Consider the following 8,909-nt stretch of genomic DNA (forward strand, 5'->3'; position numbering starts at 1 on the left):
TCGAATCAGTTGTTGGATGCAGGTAAAGTGGCTGGTAGTGAACTTGTGGCTACCGGGGCAGACAGGGCGGAGACAGCCATCGGTGCGGTAGTCGAGCAATGTTAACATGTACGTATTCGTTACAATTATAGCACAGAGCCGGATTGGTGTAGATTCGAAGCAGCGATTGAAGCTGTCGTGTCTGGCTGTGTCTCGGTTTGAGGTTGGCGGTTTATCCATAACCAATTGGTAGTAGTATTGGCGCCGGGCCATTGCCGCGATCTCTTTGTTGGACCAACGTTTTGTTGAGTTCTTCCTGATGTCGGCACAGCCGTAGGGTTTAAAGTTTTATGGTTGTAAGTGTCCGCAACTGAGTTTACAATAGGGCACGTGCCCTTATACCCTGCATAACGAAGCCTACAGCGCACCGCTTGCACTTCTTCGTCAGCGTTGTTGCATGGTGAAATATGGATATTATTATTTATTTCAAAAATAGCGGCGTTGAACAGTTCTATTTGATGGAAAGCATCATGTGCACAATCTATTTTTCCTTAGGCTTGGTGTAGCGGCCGCTGCTTTGCGCTTTTTCTCAGCAGCCTGTCGAGTTTGACACTTATCGGGCGTTCCCGTGGTATTATCTTCCAAACGAGTAGGGAATGTGGCTCTACAGATGTGGTACTACGGGAAGCAAAAACTTGAAGCTTACAAATTCAGAGTGGTTGTCAGCAGCCTCAACAACCGACCACTTGAAAAAAAAAAGTACAAATATTGCCTGTCTGGGAAAAAGGTGAGGATATTAATATAATTGTTATTTATTTTATTATTTACAAAATCGGCACTGACCATAAAAAAAATCTGGACCACTTGTAATGACTTTAGAGACAACGCATCGAAATGGCCTCTCTAACGATGTCACATAGTCTATGGTTATGCGATTAACATATTTGCTATATCCTCAGCTTTCCATCTAAGTACATTTTCTTATTCTCCCGGAGAAAAATATTTTTGTTGCAATATCAATAGCTAGCCTTTCAAATGCTTTGATCATGTTCCTTATCGACAAGTGAACTTTATTAAATCTTCGACATGCAGCTGACACAGCTGCATATGTATATTTAATACGTATTATATATTACCAGCAGAGTGTATTATCAAGATACTGTCGCGGTACTGGATATATGCTGTGTATATGTATCATCAGTATAGCTTTGTGTTGCTTAATAGTATACATTCATACAACAGTTCATGTGTAGATTTTCATATATTTACATGCTAACTTTGTGTCCGTATAGTTAATAAAGCGCGATCACACAACCATTTGTATAAAATATATATCTAAAACCAGCAAGTCAGCAGCTATTTGATGATACTTCAGCGCGACCTTTATTCATGCTGCGAAGAACAATTGTGCCAATGTTGCAAAATATAATTGAAACTAGATCTTTTGCCCTTCCGTACTCATTGACATACTGGCGATGTTTTAAAACAATACAATACCACAGGGTCAATTAGTGTGTTGTGTGATTCTAGCAAACACGTTCATCCAGTCCTCAATATGGAAGCATGTAAGGATGACATTACTATTTATGAAACCGTTAAAATCTTCAAGCTCGCTACAATCTTTCAAATGATATCGGATATACATCAAGCAGAGGCATTTTATGTTTTATGTTTGCTAGATATTTAGTAGATGCCGCTTCCACAAATATTTTATAGTCTCGCTACAGTATTCCTTGCTATATTGGTTTTAGAATTGTCACCTCTAAGATTACAAACCTCACTTCTCATATCAGTGAACTATTGTTTTAGGGTTAATTCAGCAGCGGACATGCGTGTCAAAAATCACAATCGATCGATAAGTATATATAAGATTCGGTCTATTAAGGCGATATTAACGCCTTAGAGTAAATAAACGCGTTGGTAAATTCTAAGTATCGCGAAAATATCAAAGTAAATAAACGAAATGAGACTTTTAGTAAAGTTAGGTATGCCTCGTGAAAATAGCAATACTCTTAGGGATTGTGAGGCTGAGACATTGCCTATGTATAATCCTCTCAGCACTGTTTCCGCCGAAGGGATTTTATTTAGTGTTTCATTGTCGCTCTATTAGAAACTATGGTATGTTTCATTGGGGCGAATTCGAGAGACTAATAAAGTCTTATCTTAGAAAAATAAATTAAAAAAATAAAACTACTCTTGATGTCCTTAGTAATTGCCTTAACCAATAACATGCAATTTATCAAGAACTACCGACTTAGCCTTCATCAGACTGGCACATTTGGTTGGCTGATCGGAGGATCAACTAGGTAACGTTAATAGTCCCTAGAAACCTATATTCGGTTGAGCCATCTCGCTACCGGAGTATTCAGATATATATAAAGTTGGAAAGTAAATAAAGTTATATTAATAGAACTAGACCAGCTCTTCATGTTTAGTATTTTACTGAGGCCTTTTAATTGCCTCGTACAAATATCTCATATGTAAAATGGAAAAGGTATTAATTAATAAAACCATTAAAACCCATTTTATGAAACTTAAGTTCCTCGTACTATTAAGAGTACATTTAGGAAACTCAAGTTCCTCGTACTATTAAGAGTATATTTAGGAAACTTATGTTATTCGTACTATTAAGAGTACGTTTATAATTTACGTACTGCTTAAGAGTACGTTTATAACATAGAGTCTAATGTGGAGGCCCGGCTTATTACACAGCCTCCACCCAGCTTTGAGACCCATGAGAAGCAAGTTGCTCACTCAAGCTGATTATGGGTCAAAAAGCGAGAAAGGAAAAACGGCTCGAAACATTAGGTAGCATGACATATAGTTAATGTTTCTCAGGCGGAGAAGTTAAGCGTTCTCTGTTACCCTGTGAGCTTTGGGTTTAGGTCCAGTAGGTCCGTGGTGATGAAGGATGAGCATTAAAGCTCGGCATAAATGCTGTAGGCGGATAAGTTCAACTTCCGTTCCTTCAGACGATGGAATCATGCTATCTTTTTCAGCTTGCGACTTATTGCAGGCGTTTACGCCAATTTCGATCAAAGGCTTATAAATAGTCTTGATTATCGAAAACATCTGAAGTCAACTCAGCTATTGTACCGTCTATAAAGCGTGTACGATAGTATGTATAGCTTTTCTTATCCGTTCTTCATATAATGTCTTTAAATTCAGAACGATCAAGAGGGGCATTAGAATTATGTCTTCTTGCGAGTATATTCTCTGTTTTCGGAATACGACTTGTACCTATATTAAGCACACTAGAACCATCGGGGTTATTTACCTCGCACGTTCCATTTTTAGCGTCTGCTACACAGATTATATATGGACCTATCCATTTAGATGTTAATACAGTAGCATCGGAATTATGTTGACGGATGTTAACTCTGTCACCAACCTGATACTCTGTTGGTAGTGTTCCAAATCTTTTGCCTTTTTAATAAGGCCATATTGCGTATTTCTCGCAAGCAAGGATATACAACGTTTAAATACGTTGTACCTTCTTTTACCATGGTAACTCATGGTGATCAGGTTCGTCCTTGTTAAAGGGGATTTGTAACTCACTATATCTGCCACGAAAATAGTGAGCGGGTGTAGTTCCTGTAACCAGATCAGCACACTCGTTCATCTGTGTTTGTACCCACTCAAGGTGGTACGGCCAATCATCTGCATCATCCGTTAATGCATTACTCAAGAAGAACTTAAGTCTTCTATGGCGCGTTTCATTCGCGCCTTGCGTTTGCGGCTTATATTGCACACCTCTCTTTTGTTACGTCATCGCAGAACTCGCTACCGTTATCAGTGCACATAATACCCAGCCACCCGTGGTCAGCAGAGACTTGGTAACATAATTCTGCCACGGTCTGCGTATTCTTATCCTTTAATGGATAGAGCAAGTTAAACCGTGACGCCACAACAAAGAAGTGGCTTCCGTAACGGTCATCAATGATGACCCTGAGCCATGGAACATCTTCAATCACACGCTTAAGCGGTGCGAACCCATAGCGCTTGATCTGATTGAGATCACAGTCTGTACATGACTTATATACTCTGTCAACTAAAGTTGCCAGCTTAGGGTGCGCGATCCCATTTCGCTTAGCATCTTTAAGTGCGTCTACTACGTTCTGGTGCTTCAGTGTATGGTTTTGCGTCAGCCAAGCAAGAGTGTTTTTATCATTCTGCTCCTCCAGAATAAAGGTAGGGTGTTGAGAATCCACTTGCGTGGTCTCTAAGTCTGAAGTGTTTCCAGACTCCTGTCCTGCTTTCGCATGAGTGTCATAAGTGCGCTCATGTGCGTTAGATACACCTGACTTATTAAATAGTCGCACTATATGTGTATACGCTTCAGGATTGTCTTCCATTAATCCCTTTAAAAATAAGGTTTGAAAGACCTCGGGCTTGGACTTTATGTTATTAAACAGAGTCCTAACTAGAGACTGACGCTTCTTAACAGTGTCATTAGTAGATTGTATTTCTTGTGCACATACTTTAAATGCTATGTTGCCTTTGAACTGCTTAACGTTCAATTGGGTAGAGAGTGGAATCTCTGATTCTTTGACCTTGTTAAGGAAGGTCTCAGAAGGGGTCCATTTAGTTGTTCCAATGGGACCTATACGACATATTATAGTATGTCTCCAGGGCGTCTTCTGGACGGCTCGGGTACCCTGATATAGGAAAGTATCTACTTCCCTATCTAAATATATTGGCTCGCATTGTATCATGCTTATCAGTTCATTGAGTCATGGATCTTTACTCCGTAATGGGCAACACAACGTGATGATAGCTTTAAGTATATGAACATGATATAATAGCTGGGCAATTAACTGCCATGGTGGATTAGCCCACGCATTATGTTTGGAGAGGATAATTTAAAGTCCTGTAATTCGATAGTTGTGCATTATGATGTGCAGCAAACATATCTATGGTATGTGGCTCAAATGTCTTTTGGGCCAGTTCAAACCACCTGGGATTACACTTCCAGTCAGTGGCTAGTAACTCACGTACGGTTTTATTAAAGTCCGGTACAAAGCGTGATAACATATTCGGTAAATGGTTATGTATTCCTGGCAGATGTTTTATATAAAAATGAAACTTTGATATTGTATCATGCCAGCGACTCAGTAATTGTGAGTCGGGTTTCATCTCTTTCATATATTGAAGAGATTTCTGATCACACATCAGCGTAAATGCTGTTCCGTATAAGTAATCTCGGAAGTGTGTTAGAGCTGCCACTATGGCTAATAGCTCTTGTTTAACAGTTGGATAATTCAACTGTGAAGCATTCATTGCTCGACTAAAGAATTGTATATATCTAGGTTTGTCATCTATAACCTGATATAATACTCCTCCTAAGGCTAAGTCGGAGGCGTCCGTTGCTATTTCAAACGGCACGCCATCGACTGGTCCTTGTACAACTGGGGCTGGTTGGACTGCATGTTTGAGCGCTTTAAATGCGTCATCACACTCTTTAGTCCACAAGTCTCCTAGTTTACCTTTATGACATCTTAAGTGTCCAAAAGGTTTAGGTAGTCAGCTAAGTGTGGTACTCCATCTGAAAAGAAGTTTAAAAACCCACACATGCTGTTAACATCTCTTCCTGTAGGTGGTGTTCGCCAATCTACCAGGTTTGCTATCTTACCGGGGTCGATTTTAATACCATCCCCAGATATATGGTAGCCTAAAAGCTTTATTTCGCTCATTGCGAAGTGGCATTTCTTCTCGTTAATCTTGAAGTTTTGCTCGTTGAGTCTCTTAAGGACTCGTCTGACTTATGCGGCGTGTTCGCCCTTAGTCTTAGAAAAGATGACTATGTCATCTATATAGACTTGCACGTTAGGCATGTCTGCAAACATTTCTTCCATTATTTGTTGGAAGATTGCTGGTAAAGAGTGCAACCCGAAAGGTGCACCTCTGAACCGGTATTGTTTACCTTTCCACGTAAAGCTAAAGTATTTACGGTGTGGTTCATATACCTGCATTTGATGGTATCCTTGTGTAAGGTCTATAGTTGTAAAAACTGTAGCACCTTCCATCCTTCGCAGTAGCTCGTTAATACGAGGTAAGTGAAAGCTATGAGTCGGCAATAATTTATTTATTGGACTCATATCTAAACATACTCTGACTTTCTTAAACGATCCGTCAGAGTTATGTTGGTCTACGGCTAGCAGCGCCATGTTAACTGGCGTCTGTTGATAGTTAATTTTTATCACTCCATCTGCTAGCCATTTCTCAACTTGTTCTTTTCCCACAGCCTCGTGTCTCCAGGATACATAGTTCCTTAAGGGACACTTTAACTGTGTAAAGTCTACCTTGGTTAAGTCAAGGCTGACATATCCGTCGTTAAAGCGGAATTTTGCCCAATCTGTGATCTTTATCTCCTTATTAACTAGAATCAGATCCATTATTTTGTTCACAAAGTCAGGTATTAATGCCTTGACTGTGTCTGACGGGGGCTTATATGGATTCAGACAGTTATCGTCTGATTGATGCTTTAATGGATCTATGTTATTTGGTAGACCCGATACGTTTATACCTAGAGTTAGTAAATCGCTCATTCCGACTATAATGTCGTACTTCTGTGACATATTAACTATCATAGCTTCGGTAGTGATATTCCTATCATCGGCCAGGGAGATTTTCCATGGTATCACACTTAGCAGTTTTATCATCAGCTAACATGAGGTGAGTTGTTTGTGTTCTCGTTTCGATATCTTTCATTAATGCAAAGCGATCGGATTTACATGAAATTTCTGAACCAGGGTCAATCAACGCATGGATTTTATTTCCATTGCAATATACAGGGATTATTACACACTCATCTAAAGAGTCGTTGTATTGTCTGTGTAACGATTGTACCTAGTAGTGTAAGATTCGGTCTAATAAAGGAGATACTAATGCCTTAGAATAAATAAACGCGTAGGTAAATTCTAAGTATTGTGTAAATATCAAAGTAAATAAATGAAATGAGACTTTTAGTAAAGTTAGGTATGCCTCGTGAAAACAGCAATACTCTTAGGGATTGTGAGGCTGAGACATTGCCTATACATAATCCTCTCAGTACTGTTTCCGCCGAAGGTATTTTATTTAGTGTTTCATTGTCGCTCTATTAGAAACTATGGTATGTTTCATTGGGGCGAATTCGAGAGACTAATAAAGTCCTATCTTAGAAAAATAAATAAAAAAATAAAAATACTCTTGACGTCCTTAGTAATTGCCTTAACCAATAACATGCCACTTATCAAGAACTACCGACTTAGCCTTCATCAGACTGGCACATTTGGTTGGCTGATCGGAGGATCAACTAGGTAACGTTAATAGTCCCTAGAAACCTATATTCGGTTGAGACATCTCGCTACCGAAGTATTCAGATTAGGAAACTTAAGTTCCTCGTACTATTAAGAGTACATTTAGGATACTTTCTCTTTATTAAGAGTACGTTTATAATTTACGTACTGCTTAAGAATACGTTTATAACATGGAGTCTAATATGGAGGCCCGGCTTATTACATATGTGAGTTACAACCTATGCGAAAAGGCACCATGTGATTCGCATGAGATTTAGTTGCAGAGAAGTTGAAATAGAAAAGCATCAAAGTGTTAAAATGTTCTGTATAAGGTTTCTCATACTGACCATATGAAATTTTACCCTGGCCAGCCCAAGCGGCTGAGCACTAGCACAAACACCTTAGGTATAAAACCAAAGGTGAGGTGTTCAGAAATAAATACGTACATTTGTACTTTATTTAAAGTCTACTGCATTGCACTCTATCAGAATCCCTGGTTCCAGCCTTGTCCCTGAGTATCTCCTCCTTCCGCGCTTATGGCTTTCATGGCTTCAGCTGGCGACACCTCCGCCACCGGCTGCTGCTGTTCACAACATTCATCCTATACACGGCTACATATGGTCGGAACATTATTGCCTGGGCTCCTCCTATATGGAAGGATGCGCTGAGCCCCCTGTTCAAGCTCTACAACTCAGCATTCATCCAAGCAGCAGTCATCATCACGGGCACTAAATGGGTTTCCCAAACATCAAACAACTCAACGGCCATCACAAACCCATACACCTCTTTGAGGCAACCCTCCTGGGCCCACGACAAGCCATCCCTGCGCTTCCCGTACATACAGTATTTATGCCCACCTGAAAACTGTATATAAATCACGGGTGGGCGTAACACACCCGGCCATGTAGTCTTCCACCGATGCTGTGACGACATTAGGAAGAACTAAACGAAACGCGGGTCTAACAAGAAAATCGCGGCAATGGCCCGGCGCCAATACTATTGCAAACTGGTCATGGGCAAACCGCCAACCTCAAATCGGGACGAAGCCAGACACGACAGCTTCAACCATTGCTCCGAGCTACACCTACACCAATCCGGCTCTGTGTTATGATTATAACAAATACATACATGTTCACATTGCTCGGCAACCACACTGACGGCTGTTTATGCCCTGTCTGTCCCGGTGGCCACAAATTCACCACCAGCCACCTTGCCTGTATCCAAGGACTGATCCGACGCATCCTGATAGGCCCGAAACTGCCTTGTAACATTGGCCACGACCTTCTTTAGCAATTACAGGAGTGCCACAACTTCCACCGTATCTGTGATATCATAGCAGGTCCTAAAACAAAGTCATATACATTATTGTAATGAAGATATCACTATCTAATCTAATAAATCTAGTGCTGTCTTATGTAAAGGTTTTTGCTATGTATTGTTACTGTACTAATACATAAATTATACATAACTTTTAAAGTTATATATATTATAATATCTTTTTTAAAAAGATAAAATAATTTCCTTTATAAAATACTATACGAGGGCTTTAGGGTTTTAGGATTTAGGGTTTAGGTATCTTTATTTGTTTATATGCTATTGATAGGGTTTAGGGTTTAGGGTTTAGGGTTTAGGGTTTAGGGTTTAGGGTTTTAA

This window comes from Sphaeroforma arctica, assembly GCF_001186125.1.
Source record: "Sphaeroforma arctica JP610 unplaced genomic scaffold supercont1.1795, whole genome shotgun sequence".
NCBI classification, from domain to species: Eukaryota; class Ichthyosporea; order Ichthyophonida; genus Sphaeroforma; species Sphaeroforma arctica.